The sequence below is a fragment of the Suricata suricatta genome, chromosome 3, assembly GCF_006229205.1.
Source record: "Suricata suricatta isolate VVHF042 chromosome 3, meerkat_22Aug2017_6uvM2_HiC, whole genome shotgun sequence".
Taxonomy (NCBI): domain Eukaryota; kingdom Metazoa; phylum Chordata; class Mammalia; order Carnivora; family Herpestidae; genus Suricata; species Suricata suricatta.
Window position 1 is genome coordinate 131,604,379 of NC_043702.1, and position 17,851 is coordinate 131,622,229.

A 17,851-nucleotide genomic window follows, 5' to 3' on the forward strand; every position below is an offset into this window, starting at 1 on the left:
TCTTCTGACTTCCAGTTATTTATTTATTTATTTTTAATTAGGCTTCACGCCCAATGAGGAGCCCAACATGGAGCCCAATGCGGAGCCTGAACCCATGACTCTGAGATAAAGACTTGAGCTGAGATTAAGAGCTGGATGCTGAACTGACTGAGCCACCTCGGAGCCCCCTGACTTCCATCCTTAATAGCTACACACACAGCTTTTGAAATAGATTTTAAATGACAACGTAAATATGCATTTACATATTATTTCTTTTTAATTAAACTTTAATATTATTTTGGAGGGAGAAAGAGAGAAATAAAGAGAGAGAGAGAGAGAGAGAGAGAATATCCCAAGCAGGCCCTGTGCTGTTAGTGCAAAGCCTGACACAGGGCTCGAACCCACATATTGTGAGATAGTGACCTGAGCTGAAATCCAGAGTCTGATGCTTACCTGACTGGGCCACCCAGGCACCCCTGCATTTGCAACTTACGCACGGACTATGATTTTTAAGGATGTGAACTTCACACATTGTGTCCCAGGGAGCGATTCCTCCCTCTCTACCAATTCCTTTCCCCAGCAATGGCCTTTCTATCCAGGAAACTTTAATTATGCAACCTTTTAAAAACAATCAAAGACCAGTTTTAAAATGTATTGTTAATTATGTTAGCAGAATATTATTTATGTATTTATATCACAACCATGAGACTTTTATCTCTTTGTTATCCTTTAGAATTTGACTTTCTGTAAGTTTTGACTTTTTCTTGCTCTTTTAAAATCCGGCTGAACCAACACAGTATAGCTGTATAAGTTAATAAACAAAATTGTACTCTGAAAGTGACCAGCCCACAGTACAGCAGTTTTTGCTAAAGTCAGCAACCTGGTAAATTAAATGCTCTCTTTGTGCCTAAATTTTATTGCAAACTATCTTCTATCATACATTTCATTACTCCTTTCAAGCAATAGAACTCATGTGCTTCACCCACTACTTCTAATAAAACTTTAAAACAAAAAGTCTGCAATGTGAATCTCACACTGACTAGCAGTCAGCCTCCCAACACCAATGCAAGCATTGCTGGATAATAAACAGAAAACCAGCCAACCAAAATGGAAACAGGGACAGTACCCCCCACACTTCTGGCTTCTTCACCTTCGAGCTCATGGACATGCTTTGAAGCTGCAGAAGATATTTGTGATTCCTGTTTCTAATTTTTTAGAAGGAAAAAAATGATCTCACAAAGCCATCAACACCTTGGTCAATTTTGAATCATTAAGCTGATAGCTGGAGAACACTACCTCCTACCATCATTCTTCTTTAAAAAAAAAAATCTCAAACTAGAATCATTTGTAATCTTTTCAATGATTCCCATGGCTGAAGAGAAACCAAGACCATAGATTGTGTGACCACAGTCTGGGGAGCAGGCAAAATCGAACCTTTACACGTTAGTGCTCTGAACATGTCCAGAGTGATCAGCTAAGTTCAACCCACTAACTCCCAAGGTGGAGAAAGAAGCTCTCAAGTCACCTCATGGCAGTTACTCCACAGCAGAATGCAAACAAACCAAGGTCCCCAGCTACTAAGTCAATAGCTCCTCTATAACCTGGGTTTACTAGGCTACAGCCAACTGTTTTGTTTGTTTAATAAAACCTTATGCAGTATGTAGCCCATTATGCCCTCTGAGAGAGGTTACATCTGCAAAGACTTACATATAGTAGAAAAATCTGAGAACTGAGAGATTGAGACCCAGGTCACAAAGGATGAGGATGGCTCGAGTTCAGGCTGGTGATCGTCGACCCTCACATAGTCCTGCTCACTTCTACTCTTTACACTTTGAAATGAAGAGTAAGATGAGTCCCGATCACTACAAACAAACGTAATCTAGTTATTGCCTACCTTTCAATGGATTCTCACATTTTAAGCAAGAGCTTGAGTGCAGGGCTGAAAATAGAACGAATGAAAACGTTCTGTTTAAACCCATGAACTGGGAGTTAGCCAGTGAGCTCCTTTTTCAGAGCACTGATGGGGGGCAGAGCACTGTAATGGTTCAACACGGCGAAGCTGGCACTGAGAGGCAGGGGGACCAATCTCTGCCATCAGTGATCATTAGTTATGTTACCTATAAAAATGAAGGAAGTACTATGCATGCTAATATTTCCAGTGGCAACAGGTATATGAAACTACAGAACTTTTTCTGAAAAAGCCAGCATCTTCACTACATTGCATCATATGTTATAAAAGCTACATAGGCAATATTTAAGAAAAGACTTAAAGATAAGGCAGCATGGCATAGTGGTTAAACATACAGATTTGGGGACATACTGATAGGTTCCTATTGAAATCTACCTCATAAGGTATTATGAGGATTAAATGAAGTAATAAAAAACAGAACACTTGAAGTAATGCCTGGCACATAAAAAGTAATCAATATATATATAAACTTCTTTAAGAAAGTTTTCTAGATTATTCCTTTTCTTAAACAGTTCTTTCATCTTTATAAAAGTAAGGTTCAGCACAGTGTGTTTTGAAAAACAAAACCATTTATTCAATTAAAAAAAACCACTTCCTTTAGAAAGAGATGTGGGCTATCTGGAAACCATAACAGAAGTACAATGACCCTCTGGTAATCAGTAAAAGGCAAAAGATTTATACAATCTGAAGAGAAACCAGAGTATGACCCTCTGGTAACCAGCACTACCCAGAGATAATCCTGATCACCTTTCCTGGCAAACACCGAGAGGCTTTCTTTTCAGTACATGCACATAAATATTGAATATATGTTGCCATTTGATATGTGGAGTCATTCTCTATGTACAAGTCTCATATCCAGCTTTTTCCATTTAAGATCAGAGTATTTAATATAATGAACAAACAGTAATATTCAGATAAGGAAATGAAGCATTAACTATGGTAAGCTCTTTTATCTTTATATCCCCAAAGTCTAGAGTTTAGGATTAATTATTTGACACAATTAGGTTTTCATTGGGTTCAAGGAACTACAGAGCCAGACAGAGCCAGATGTGCAGATGAGTTCCAACCCTCAAACAGAGGTGCTCTTGACCTCCCTTTGGCTTGGATATAAGCTCTCCAGACCCCTGTAAACAGGAACCACCTCAAAAACAGAGTGTAATATGAGTGGGTATTTTCCTACCAGTATTCAGTGGTTCTTTTTGCCAACAAGAACAGAAATTCAATGTAAAACATGGCCATAACATCTGTGTGCCTTCATCAGAGCCCTGTAGTTCACTGTCATGGGATGATTCATGGTGGTCCAGTCTGCACTGAGAGCCATGGGCCAGATAACTGCCATCAGTGCACAGTGTCTAGGCCAGGGCCAAAAGGCCTCCCATATCACATGTCTCAATAAATCAGTGCTTGAGGAATGGACAGTTCAGTTGAGAAAGGATGAGGCAGGTGACCTAAGGCTTTGTTCTGCCATTAGACTGAAAATTCCTAGAACAGAGGAACTGTATCTTGTACATTTAAAAAAAGTTCCTTACTATACCTGAGTGCATTCCTTGCTTCTTCTTTCAAAGCACACATTTGTTCACTGAAGTTTTTTATTATTTCTTTTTACATTTATTTATTATTGAGAGACAGAGCATGAATAGAAGAAGGGGCAGAGAGAGGGAGACATAGAATCTGAAGCAGGCTCCAGGCTCTGAGCTAGCTGTCAGCACAAAGCCCAACATGGGGCTCAAACCCACATACCGTGAGATCATGACCTGAGCTGAAGTCGGATGCTCAACTGACTGAGCCACCCAGGTGCCCCTGAAGTTCTTACATCAGATACAGCTGTGTTCCTGACCAGACTCCAAGTTAACACATTACCTGTGTACACTTAGGCAAGTTACTTAACTTCTCATTGGTCTCTACTCCCTCACCTATAAGTGGGTATGACAGCCCCCACCCCGTAAGCTGTAATTATTATTAATAGCTATCCATTTTTTTAATGTTTATTCATGTTTGAGAAAGCACGAGTGGGAGAGGGGCAGAGGGCAGAGGATCTGAAGTGGGCTCTGTGTTGACAGCAGTGAGCCCAATGCAAGGCTTGAACTCACGAATCTTGAGATTAATACCTGAGCCTAAGTTGGACACTCAACTGACTGAGCCACCCAGGTACCTCATAATACCCATCCATTATTATCGAACAACTTATACGTTAGGCACTTGATTACATAAGGCAAGAGTGGGTGTGTGATCAAATTATAAGCAATATCTTTTTAAAAATTTTTTAACGTTTATTTATTATTGAGAGACAGAGAGAGACAGAGCATGAGCATGGGAGGGGCAGAGAGAGGAGGAGACACAGAATCCAAAGCAGGCTCCAGGCTCTGAGGTGTCAGCACAGAGTTCCACGTGAGGCTCAAACTCACAAACTGCGAGATCATGACCTGAGCCGAAGTTGGATGCTTAACCAACTGAGCCACCCAGGTGCCCCATAAGCATTATCATGAAGGAACTCAGTCAATGATCATAGAAGACTTATGATTTACTGAATAGTGGTTAGTTTTTTTCCAAGAAGAAAACATCTTTATTTTCCTATAACATTTTATTCTTCTCTCTACCCCTAAAGCAGTCTATATTTATTTTTCCATTGTCCATGGTATTCATGAACATGTTGTACCAACAGGTTTTCAAGTCTCTGTTTCTTGCTGAGTTATTTCCTGTGCCTAAACAGTATCTTTTCTAAAACAGGGTAAACTCTCTGTGGGCAAGTCACCTGATTCTGCTTCTATTCTATCCACACCCACCAGCTCCTGGGTCCTGTTCATAAACACTGATTCAATTGGAGCCATTCGAACCTTGTAACTGGCCAATCAACAACCATTGACCAAGGATTATTGCTTTAGGGGTTACATAATAGGATGAAGCAATTTTCCTCACTGTTTGGAATGCTGTTTTCAGAAACACAATTAAACTGTGACACCAATTTATGATCCAAAGCTACTCAACTAGAAACGTTTAACAGTTGAACTCTTAGGAAGAATGGGTGGGTGAGTGAATGGTAGACCTAATCTTGCTCTGTCCCAGGGGAATGGACACTGCTACCTCCCACTGTGTCCCAATCCTTCCCTCTAAGACTGGGGCAAAGACCCAGGGCTTACTGTAGCAATAAATTCCTTCATGCTTCTGAAAGTAACTATTGCCATGTTTTTGTATTTCTTATTTCATCCCAAGTGGAGAATTTACATGTGACATATATGTATATAGAATCTACTCTGGAGACGTCACCTGTGTGCAGTACTAACACCACACCATCAAATTCCATCTTAGTTAGTTTGACGGTATTTTAATGATAACACAGTCTTTTTAAAAAATGATAGCATAGTCTTAACATGTATGCGAGGCAATATTCTGGCAGTAATGTTTCAGGATCTATAATTATTAAAACTGAAGTGAGGCTAACCACTTCGACAACTTAAGGAATTAGCATCAGATCTTCTAGACTCTCTGTCCAGTGTTTTCTAAATTCTCAGCCAGTTGTCTGATCTCTGACATAATTATGATTCCTGTGTGAGCTTTTCAGTATTTTGGAAAAAACTATAGTTTTTCTCTCCTGATGTGAGAGTCTCTAAAGTTATGTCTTCATCGGATTGGTAAAGCTTCCCAGCCTCCCCTGGACACCCCTGACGTACAATGTACCTGTGAGCCTTTTCACTGTCTCTCAGCCTCTCACTCCTGCCCTCCCTCCATTCTTTTGTGTTACTCATCTTCTAAGACTCAGCTGAGATCTTCATAATTCTCATTAGGCATCTTCCTCAACTCCTGAGATAACAGACCCTTCTGCATGATCATCATACGATACTGATCTTTTTTTTTTTTTTTTTTTTTTTTTTTTGCTGAGATGCCCACCTGTTGCATCATATCGGTTCCTAAAAGGCAGGGACCACATTTATCTATCTAGTCTCAGTGCCTAGCACAGTGGCAAAGCCATGTGAGGGAGTCAATAAGTGCCTAATAGAAAGAATTGCTAGCTGACAAGTGCCCATGATCAGACTCCAACTGTTTACCTGGTCACACGAGTCTACCAGGCTAATTCCTGTTGCCCTGGGGCTATTCCCAGGGATAGAGCTTTCTCCTATGGGATAGATTTCATATTACCTTGAAAGCACAACTGTAGGGCCTTCAGAAGGTGGAAATATAAAATTATATTTATCAAATAATAAGTGGTATTGAATGATATATGTTGACCATGAAAGATTTAAAGCACACAGAAAAATACAAAGAAGAAATTAAGAATCACCTGAGACTTCAAAATTGACTTGCCATTGTTAATGTTTTGGTGAACAGCCTTCCCGAATATATTTTTAGATGCAGCTGCACAAAGTTTTACATAGATTTTACTCAAATAAATTGTACAAACAAGATGTGCTCTGATGCTATGTAAAACCCTTTCTTGTTTTCATTTATTAATATGTTGTAGACCTTTTCTCAATTGAATAACTACAGAACCTTAATCTTTAATGGCTGTATCTGATGTATGTTTCATCAGTGGGAAAGACCCTGAATCATACAGGTTTGCATGTCATCCAATTATCTCCTAAATTATTATAAGATTCAAGGAAAAATTCCTTGAACCATGACTGCTGGGGCAAAGGGCATGCTCATTTACATTTTATGTATATATAATTCTTTGGTGTTCCCAGTTATAGTGTCAGACAGATGCCTGTTCCTACCAATCTGCGTGGCGAAAAAGCTCTCATTCTGTTTTCTTTGGTGTTGTTTATTTGATTTCTAAGAAGCTGAGTATCTTTCTGCATGTTTATTGCTCTTTTGTATGTTTTTCTTTTTTAATTGCCTGGTCACAAATGCTGTCCATTTTTCAACTGAACTGTTCATTCTTTCCTTAGAGACTTAAGAGTCTTTTTATATTAGTCATATTAACCTTATCTAGATTACTAATATTATTCTCACTCAATCTGACATTTGTCTTTTAACTTAGTGTAGGCCAGTTTGTTTATTTGTTACTGTGCAGAGAATTTTATGCAATTAAATTTATCAACTTTTTTCATGACATTGAATTTTGTGGCATTACAAACCTTAGACTATAAAAGCACTCACGGGTATTTTTTTCACCCATATTTTTTATGGTACTTCTACGGTTTCATATTTTACAGTTCAGTCTTTAGATTCATCTAAAAAACTCTAATATAGAGAGAGGAGTTAAGGGATTCAATTTTTAATATTAGACTTATAAATAACAAAGAATTTTTAAAAAATAGAAAGTGAATTGAAATAGTATCTAATTTGTACATCTTTTTATTTCAGTTAGTTATGAATGCATTTATTCAATTACAATCACTGAGGGCATCAACTGTGTCTGTTGCCTCTTGGCCTCTCTACAGTGCTTTGTAAAGAAATGTTCTTTTTCTAGAAACATCCTCACTGTGCATGATAAACCCAAGAGTAAGGAAATGCTGCACTGTACTGCACACACACGCATACGTGCACGTGCGCACACATACACACACACACACACACACACAAACAAACACACACAGATTTATGTTTGTTAATTTTTTCTTTTTTTAAAGGTTTATTTTTGTTTTTGAGAAAGTGACAGAGTGTAAGTGGGGGAAGGGCAAGGAGACAGGGAGACACAGAACCCAAAACAGGCTCCAGGCTCTGAGCCTGACATGGGGCTTGAACCGACAAACTGTGAGATTATGACTTGAGCTGAAGTCAGATGCTTAACTGACTGAGCCACCTAGGTGCCCCTACCTGTTAATTTCTATGATGAGACTATTTTTTTAAACCACACTTTTATAGAAATAAGACATAATATTATATTCACCACTCAAATCATATACTTTAGTCTTCTGATTTAAAGACACACAGCCAGTCACACACATGCACATCTTATATGGAACAGAAGCTGTTCTATGTCAAAACAGAAAAAGCACAAATTATAGGAATACAAATATTTTAAAATACAAAACAGGGGCACCTGGGTGGCTCAGTCAGTTAAACATCTGACTGAGGCTCAAGTCATGATCTCATGGTTAGTGAGTTCAAGCCCTCCATCAGGCTCTGTGGTGATAGCTCAGAGCTTGGAGCTTGCTTTGATTCTGTATCTCCCTCTTTCTCTGCCCCTTCCCCACTTCTGCTCTCTTTCTCTTTCAAAATAAATAAACATTAAAAAAATACAAAATAAAGAGATAAGTATTATGTAAATAACCGATAAACTTTTAAAGCTTGGAGAAGTACGCATCTGTAATCAATAGGTATACTTCCCCAACCCCCCAGTATAACCAAGGGAAACTACTGCTGCTAATACGGTGCTGATATTAACAAATGGCACTCACACAGTGCGTATTGTGCGCCAAGTTCTATTCTTAGGGCTTAACATACATGGATATATTAAGTCTCACAACAGTCTCTGAAGACAGCTTAAGTACTAGTTCTCCCTGTATTATACAGATGAGGAAACTGAGGCAAGGAGAGTGATTTGCCAAGTGACAAGTTAGTGAGTGGCTGAGCCAAGATTTGAAACCAATTTGCCAGATCTCAGGCCCATGCATTCACCATCACAGTGAATTTCAGGTCTACTACCAATAGCCCTAAATACAGCAATAGAGTCTTCAGATATCTTCGGTTAAAAGCAGAGGCTGAGCTCAAGCAGCCAGATACCAATGACTCGTGAGCAGAGGCTGGTTTAGTCTTAATAGCAAAGACATATCTTATTCCCAAGAGGGGGATCTGCATTAGAGTCAAGAGTCTAGCCTTGACTCTATCCTCAGTTCTAGCCACAGTCCTGCTTCATTAGTTAAGTGAACTAGCATGGCTTTTGGCTTCATTTTCCTTTTGAATCAAATGGGAGATAACAACAGAAACTGTAAAATGAGTCTCATAGTTGTGCTTTTAATATAATAATTCAGGGGCAAAGACACAGCCACACTTCAGGCTCCAGGTGTAGACGGGAAATGCTGTGCTGGTCTCTGGGGAGAAGAGTCAGGTCCTAAATGAGGTCTAAGCATCAGAGAGGTGCTGTCAGGTGAGCGCTCCCAGGTGGGTGGTACCAGGCAGGTGCTTATGGCAAAACACATCCTTTCTGCCACATCAGCCAGGATTCTGGGAAGAAGCCATTGTTTTGAATTTCTGAATTCTGTGATGTCACTAGGGAGAAAATAACTCAGGAGAAGTGCTATGGGTAAAAGAAGCCCTCCCACCTTCTCTCTTGTTGCTGAGTCACTTTGTAAGAACTTCCCCAACAAAGAACAAGCCTTGCCCGAGGCTCCAGTCCTCTATGTGCCTTTCACTGGAAGGTACCAGAAGCATCTCCACTACCTTCCCCAGGGCCACGTTCTTTCTTTCTTTCTTTTTTTGTTTTAAGTTTATGTATTTATTTTCAGAGAGACAGAACACAGGCAGAGAGACAGAGACAGAGACAGAGACAGAGAGAAGCAGAGTATCTGAAGCAGGCTCTGAACTGACAGCAGAGAACTTTCTTATTTTCTGCCTGAAGAGGGGCTCCAGGCAGCTGCAGAGAAGACCAGGCACCCAGAGGGCCAAGAGAGCAACTGAAGGAAACCCTCTAGACATAAAACCAGACGGGCGCCAGCAAGGGTCAGCAGGCATGCCCCTGACACGAGTGTCTGTGACTCCAGAGGCTCCCTCATCCTGCAACAAGGCTGTCCTGAAGCAATAAGTGGCAAATGGTCCTACTTTTCCACTTATCTCTATATAAACAGATTCACGGTATCCATGGCAAGGGAAAGAAAAACAGCACTTGGATTTTTCTTTTTTTTTTTTTAATGTAGAAAGAAGAGTATTTCTTGACTTTCTGTTACAGGAAATTCTTCCAAAGAGAAATTAAGACTGACTCTACCTCAGCTAGATTAAATTCTGCACCATGGAACATTCTAGCAGTGTTTATTTTGAGGTGGGTGAGGGGCAGGAGTGAAGAGGTGAGGCAAATCTATTCATATTTATAATTGATGTTTGAGTGCTAACTATGCACCAATGTTCTAAGTGCTTCCACTGTTAATTTATCTGATCCTCCACACAACTCCAAGTGGTGGATTCCATTATTATCTCCCTCCATAGCATGGAGGAGAAAATCCAGGCACTAATGACATTAAGTCACTTGCCAAAGGCAACACAAGAAGTGAGGAAGTTGGGACCAACCCCAGCTAGTGAGAGAATTCACAATCACGGTTAAGGCTGTCTGTGTCAAAGAGGCAAGAACACATCAGAATGGCCCAGGAAATTTCTAAAAGAAGGAAATGAAACCAAGACATTCTGAGCACCTCCTCTGAGTCAGGGGCTGGACTGAGCACTTGTGCTTTGGAAGAGTGTGGTGAAAACTCCTGGCCAAGGTGGGCTGGCTTCTATAATTCCATGAGCTCCATGTGCAATTCAAGCCATTGTGACCTTTCTGAGGCTCAGCTCAAGACTCCATGGGGGTCTTCAAAGCCTATACTCAAGGTCAGGTTCCTCATTCAACTTGACTTACATTTTCATTCAGCTCTCGTGAGTCTGGCCCGGCTCTATTACAAACCCATCAAACTGTTCTCCTGCCCTTGAGGTTCTTTACCAACTCACTGAAAAAAAAACAAAAAAAGCGGGCAGGGGAGATTTCCTCTCTGAACTTTGGGAAATAACTTCAGAAGTCAAAGAAGCCTCCCTAGGCCAGCAAAAGAAGTCACTTGAGAGGCAGCTAAAGGCGGTACCACTAATGAGTGCTGAGAGTAAGCAAGTTAGAGACTGCTCTTCCTCATCTGCCCAGCTGCTCCTCTGTCTGTCCTGTGTCCCAGTGGTCTGCTCCCCCATGTGAGAACACGTCCCACCTCTGGAGAGTCAGAGCAGAAACAGGCTGCTGTCTCAGCCTAACTAACTCCTTTTCTCTTGAATTCCAGAATAAGCAAACCCCAAAGCTGAAGCTGGAAAGGAAAGGGAGCCCTAAATACCAACACTACCTTTCAGCGGCTTAAATTAGCACCATCAAATAGAAAGATAATGCATATTCCGGACATACTTTAAATATTTTTAGTAGCCACTTTACATGGGCAAAAAGAACCTGATGAAATTAATTTGAACAGTATATTTTATTTAACTCAACATATTCAAAATATCACTTCAATATGCAATTAATAAAAAATTATTATTGGGCTATTTTATACTCTTTTTTCAAATGTTTACTTATTTTTTGAGAGAGAGAGACAGAGTGTGAGCAGGGGAGGGGCAGAGAGAGAGAGAGGGAGACAAAGAACTGTCAGTGGAGAGCACGACTCAGGGCTCAAACTCATAAGCCATGAGATCATGGCCTGAGCTGAAGTCAGATGCTTAACTGACTGAGCCCCTAGGCACCCCTACTCTTTTTTATACTAAGTCCTTAAAATCCTATATGTATTTCATTCTCACAGCAGATCTTAATTAGAACTAGGCATATTCTACAGGCTTAACAGGCTTAACAGACAGCGGTGGCCTGTGGCTACTGTCCTGGATGGCACAGAGGTGGCATTCTTCTCTCTGTTACTGTCTCATAAGCACAGATTCATTTTAATTAATCTTCACTTGATGCCACTGGAAATTATTGCAGAAAGAAACAGTGAAATATTATTTTGCCTTCAACTGCTTGAATTTCTGAATGAATATAATATATTCTCTTATTTGATCTTCCCTATAACCTGTGAACTTGGCCCCTACAGTATTTTAGATGGGTAGCAGATTAGAAAACACCATATCTCTCCCTCCCTCCACCTCACTCTTCTCCCTCTCTCTCTCTCTCTCTCTCTCACACTCACACACACACACACACACACACACACACACACACACACACAATCCTGTTAGATGTTCCCAATTTACACAGTTGAGGGTCAGAGCTTAACTGAAGTTACACAGCAATACAGAGCCTAGAGGAAACCATGTAGCCAAAATCTTGCCTTACTGCTTCCCTTTTACACTCGGTCGTACATTGCTATTCCAGAAGAATTTATTGCAATAATCTAAACAACCCCACTTACTAGAATATTTATAAACTTTTGACTCTCTCGGTCCTTAAGCCAAACTCGGCCACCTAGTCAGTCATGTAGGGGAGCTGGGTGCGAGCAGGGCTCCACTTGATCTCCAAACAATCTCTTTGCATCCAGCTCCCAGCATTCTGGGAACCCTGGTTCCTCTCAAGACCATATAGTCCCTGCCTTCAGGAGGCCAACCAGCTCATAAGAGAGATGACACATGTACACAATAATGAGATAAGATGTAAGTAAACCAAATACATAGCATGTAAAAAAGGTATTCTGAGACGGCAGGAAAGAGATACTTTCTGAAGGGTTTAGAAAAGCTTCATGCAAGTTTGGGTGAAGTTTGAAAGAAAAGCAGGATTTAAAAACATGACAGCTTGCTAAGCAAAATAAGTCAGGCGGAGAAGGACAGATACCATGTTTGCACTCATAGGTCTAACAGGAGAAACCTAACAGGGGACCATAGGGAGGGGAAGGGGGAAAGAGAGTTGGGGAAAGCGAGGGACACAAATCATGAGAAACTATTGAAAACCGGAAACTATTGAAAACCGAAAACTAACCAAGAACTGAAGGGGGGGTGGGGGGGAAGGGGAAGATGGTCATGGAGGGGGACACTTTTGGGGAGAAGCACTGGGTGTTATATTGGAACCAATTTGACAATAAATGATTATAAATTAAAATAAATAAATAAATAAAAAGATGACAGCAGGAAAAAAGGCCCATTCCAAGAATAAGTCATGGCTCGCCAGAGGACCTGGGGGACAGAAGGTGTGTTAGAGGTCACAGGGCAAGTTGTCCCGTCTGGCTGGAGAACAGGGAACATGAAGGAACAGAATATGATACAAGGCTGCCAAGGTGGGTATGAGCCATCTGAGAGGTTAAGGCCAACCTTACTGGTTAAGGACGAGGCACAACAGAAAGTTCTGGAGCAGGAGAATGAACACGGGCAGAGGAGCACTTAGTAAAACCTAATGGAATCAGACAATGGTACAAAAAACGGAAAGTTAAAAATGAACAACAACATAAAAAAAAAAATCAAAGAAGCAAACAAACAACAAAGGGGGCTAATGGAAATTCATTTGGAGGACACTGTGCTATTCCGAATCATGAGCCCTAACAGCCTGAACTGTGATGGCAGCTGGGCGGGAGGGGGGGGGGGCGCGCGCGCACGCAGGGAGAAATTGTGTAGAGAACAAGAGTCACATATAATGGAAACTGGATGAGACAAAGGCCTCAAGTTTAAAGCCTTTTCAAGATTAAAGCCTGTTATTGGAAGAATGGTGGTGACCTTCAGACAAATAGTAAAGTCAATATAAGTAAAGACTTCCCCTCCTGGGGGTGGGTTGCAGAAGAGATAATGATCTCCTGTTTGACATGTTAATTTCCCTAGTAAGTCCTGAATCTGTTCCGAGCACCTGCTTTAATAGTTCAAGTGAATGCCTGTTGAAAGAAATCCAGTAAGCAACTTGGCTTTCCTTAGAACTTGCTTAACTAGTTCATGATAACTTGAACCTGTTGGTCACTTACCTTATGCAAGCTAGTTTTGGCAATCTGCTCAGCTGTCCCCCGGAATGACCTCGGCAGATCTACTGACCGCTATTCACATCTGCCCTGACCATTGAGGGGAGGAAAATTCCAACCCGATAGATGGAGCTCCCTGGTCTGGGTTTTACTTCTGAAAGGGCCACACATATGTGAGGCACAACTTTAGATCTGAAACTTTTTATGCTTCAATATTTAAAGTGAAAGAAAGTCTATAAGTAAATGTCAGTGATAAAGTTCCTTGTCAATGACCTCCTGAATTCCATGAAATCTAGGAGTCAAGATGCCCGTTTGCCAATCTTCCACAGTGGAACATTCTACAGATATTTTGTCACACACAATTGGAGTGGTCAATCTCCTAAATAATCAAAACATCATGGAGATCAAACTGCATCAGAAAAATGGAAACTATAACTTATAAAAACACTGTTTATCAATGCTCCCCTACAGGTCCTTAGAAGCTCTGAAGTTAAATTCACACCTTTAGGAAAAGGATTGAATGTGTGTGCGTACACACACTCAGAGACATACTTCAGAGGCATCCCAAATATGCCATCCTTCACAGATTTTGTCAACTCTTCAACAACAAGCAGTAATAACATTTTTTAAAACATTTAAAAAATGGCTTCTAAAAAGTGAATGAAGCGACTTTATTCAGTGAAAAACAGAGCAGTGATTTAGAAAGCAGATTATAACTGTCTAGGTTGGAATATAATCCAGTCATGGGGTTCTCACTGCCTCTCTCAGTGGCTGAGGTAACTCGTCTCCAAAGATGGCTCCTACCAATTCCTCCCATCCCAGGGGGCAGGCTCAGTACATGGAGAGTCCAGCTCTCTCACTCTGAGCTCGTCTTGTGATTTGCTTTAATTAACAGAATGAGGCCAAAGAGACTTGGACTTTTGAGCCTAGGTCTTCATTGCCCTGAGAGCTTCTACTTCCTCTCTGGGAAACCAGCCACTGGGTGAAAAGTTTGACTTCTTAGGTAGAAAGAGAGGCTTGAAAGCCCTCTTGTCGCCTGAGCCCAGCTGAGCTCCCAGCTAAATGCAGCTACCTGGTTGAGCCCAGGCAGAACCAGAACCCCAGGTACCCCCCAGAATTATGGAAAGTAATAAATCAGTGCTTGTTTCAAGCTGCTAAGTGTGGTGTTCTTTCTTACGAGGCATAAGTTACAACAGTGGGTGACAAAGATACCAAATGGCTAAGCGTGAGCCAGGTCTGCTTTTCACCTGTGACCATCTGTGATCATCTTGGGATTGTGCACACTTACTCTGCTTGCAAACTAAAATTTAAGTGAAGAAACACAGACAGGACCTCTCTTGTCATAGAGAAACCCAAGCATTCAGTAGCATCTGGGATACAGGTATTGAGGTTCACACTGCACTCTGACAATTCTAGAGCCCTGTGGGACTAACCAAAACTATCTCCCTCGACCAGTTCAAGAAGGTCTCTCTCCTTGTTCTGCTTTATCTAACACCATGCCACAAACCCACAAAAGTTTATGTTAGAGAGTAACAAGATGATGAGTGAATAAAACTTCAGTATGAGTATCAGAAGGATGAGAAAAGCTAGCAGAGGTCTTGAATGCGCTTTATGGCATGGACTGCACGGAGCCACATACATAGCAATGACTGTGCGAGCGTGAGATGGGCTGAACTGTTAGCTCTAGTTTTTTTAAATAACCTTTTATTTATTTTTATTTATTTATTCTTTGAGAGAAAGAGAGCATACACGCAAGTAGAGGAGGGGTAGACAGAGTGGGAGAGAGAGAATCTTAAGCAGACTCCACCCCCAGTGTGCTGCCTGATGTGGGGCTCCATCCCAGGACCGCAAGATCATGACCTGAGGCATAATCAAGAGTTGGAGGCTTAAACAACTGAGCCACCCAGGCACCCCATGTTAGCCCCAATTCTTGACCCTTCTTTGCATCCACATCCTTGTTGCTAATGCACTGTGGTCAGATGTATTTCTGTGTTTCTTTCTTTGAGCCTGTTGATGTGACTATTTAGCTACTAAAATGTAGGTGCAAGTGATGATGTGCCAGATATAAGCCCAAGGTTAAGAAGGCATCTTGTATATTGCTTACACTTTTACCCTCTGCCAAAGAAAAGCATGCCCCCGCTCTCCTCCTGCGGCTCACAGGACCCAGGAGGAAGATGAGAGAGACATGGAGTAGAGCCACTCCAGATGACTCACTAACTCGTGATCAAGAAAGACATGCTCATTGTTGAACACCCTTGAGATAGGTGACTAATACAAGGTTCCTTTATTAGATGCCAACATTTGCCAAATACACGTTTCTTTAGAATAACAGGGAGCTCCTCACTGGTAAATGCTGAAACTAAATTACCAACTGGATGGTTAAGTGGTCTCATTGCCAGGCAGAATAGAAGTACCACATATCAGGTATCACTGTTTTTCGCTCTTAGTTCATCCTTCTAAAGATTATAATTTGGTATTCAAATTTCTCTATAATTTAACCCTAACTTAAATTTTCTAGCCAATTTGCTCACTTAAATTTTATATTCCATATTCAAACTGAATTATTTATAATTCTTGAGTAAGTCTCACATTACCTCTAGCCATCCCTTACCCTGTACCTTCCAGTACCCTTCAACTGACAGGCTGAGATTCTTCTGGTCCTTTAAGGCCAGGTTCAGATATTGCCTCTATAAGAAATCTGTTCTGATCCCACCCTTTAAGGCAGTCTCTCCAACGCTCCTGACTCTTATCACAATGTATGTCTTTTCCTTTTCTGGTATTTACCTTACTCTGCCTCATAACATTTCTTTATCTGCTTAGAATGTCCTAGAAAGGGAGGTTTACATATTACTTACTGCTATATCCTCCAGGGAAGTTAACAAAAGGTCTTGGCCCATAGTGTACAGGCCAGTCAATATGTTTTCACATTGAAGAATGAGTTACTGATGAGGGGCACCGAGACAACTGGCAACAACATCGAGAAAGCGACAGAGACTCTGGCATAGCGACACCTGAGTCTATGGCTTCATAGCTGGATAACTAAGAACCACTTAGTCTCTCTGTATTTCAGCTTCCAAACATGTAAGATCAGGATGACACATCTTTCATAGAACTGTTGTGAAAATTCACCAAGAAAATGAATTTAAATGCTTCTGCCTGTTTGACATTTAGTGGCAGTTCCATTATGGTAGCTCTTATTACAAAAATGATAATGACACAGAATATCATCTAGAAGATTGAATAAATCCTTGACACTAGATTAAGTTTTCTCATTATTTAAGTTTATTTATTTTGAGAGAGAGAGAGTAAGCATGAGCAGGGGAGGGATGAAGAGACAGAATTCCAAAGCAAAGCTTGAATTCACAAACCATGATATCATGACCTGAGCAGAAAGTAAGAGTTGGAGGCTTAACTGATTGAGCCACCCAGGTGCCCCTAGATTATGTTCTCTTCAAAGTTAAATGTTTGAGAGTGACAGAATGATTCTAGTTCCAAGGAACTGTTTTCCCAGAAACAGGCCTCAGTCATCTGAATTCTAGTTTTCTTCAGATGCTCACATGTTAACTCTTCCCCACTGCTTGAATTTTTTCTGAGTTTACTTATTTATTTTGACGAAGGGAGAGGGGTAGAGAGAGAGAGAGAGAGAGAGAGAGAGAGAGAGAGAGAATCCAAGCAGGCTCCTCACTGTCAGCGCGGAGCCTAACACAGGGCTCAAACCTGCAAACCACGATCATGACTCAATCTGAAGTCAGACGCATAACCACATGAGATTCCCAGGTGCCCCCACAGTTCAAAATTTTATAGGCAGTCACCACTAGAAGCAAATCTGTCTGGACAACAAACACATTTCCTTAAAAGGACACAGAACAAAATCCTCCTCTCCTCCATTTTCAGCAGAGCATTAGCCTTCCTACAGCACATCAATTCTTCACCAGGGACCCACACAACCATTACAATGGACCAAAACATGGCAGAATTACATGATGTGGCTGAATGGTGCCCTTCAGCTATTTGTATGTTAACGTGATTTCAGTGAGGTTCTTTATCGAATGAGAGAGGAAGAGGGACCCTCAGGCAGAGGGCTGCCATGAACGTGGCCATGAGCTGGCTATCGTTGTTGAAGTAATTCAGCAGGACTGCGTCACCTGCCTTCCTGCTGGGGTTTTGTGCTAACCTATCGCCATGTGGCATCGGAGCAACAGCTGATTGTCCCAGGAACAAACTCATGTCTAGGCAAACTCAAGAAGCCTGTAAGTAGCTGGCAGGTGACCTTACTGAGTGAATGGGACTTGATATGTTCAAGGGCAGGCTCAATGATTCCCCAGAGGCCACAGCCTGACTGAAGGGTCACTGCTACCCCACCCCACTGACTGCTGCCTCA

At 41.2% G+C, this 17,851-nt stretch overlaps 1 protein-coding gene across 2 annotated transcripts in view; it reads right to left on the minus strand.

The window, feature by feature from the left end:
• Positions 1–17,851, minus strand: part of C3H1orf21 (chromosome 3 C1orf21 homolog) — a 213,876-nt gene that overhangs the window by 129,651 nt on the left and 66,374 nt on the right. The gene's annotated exons all lie outside the window — the stretch shown is intronic.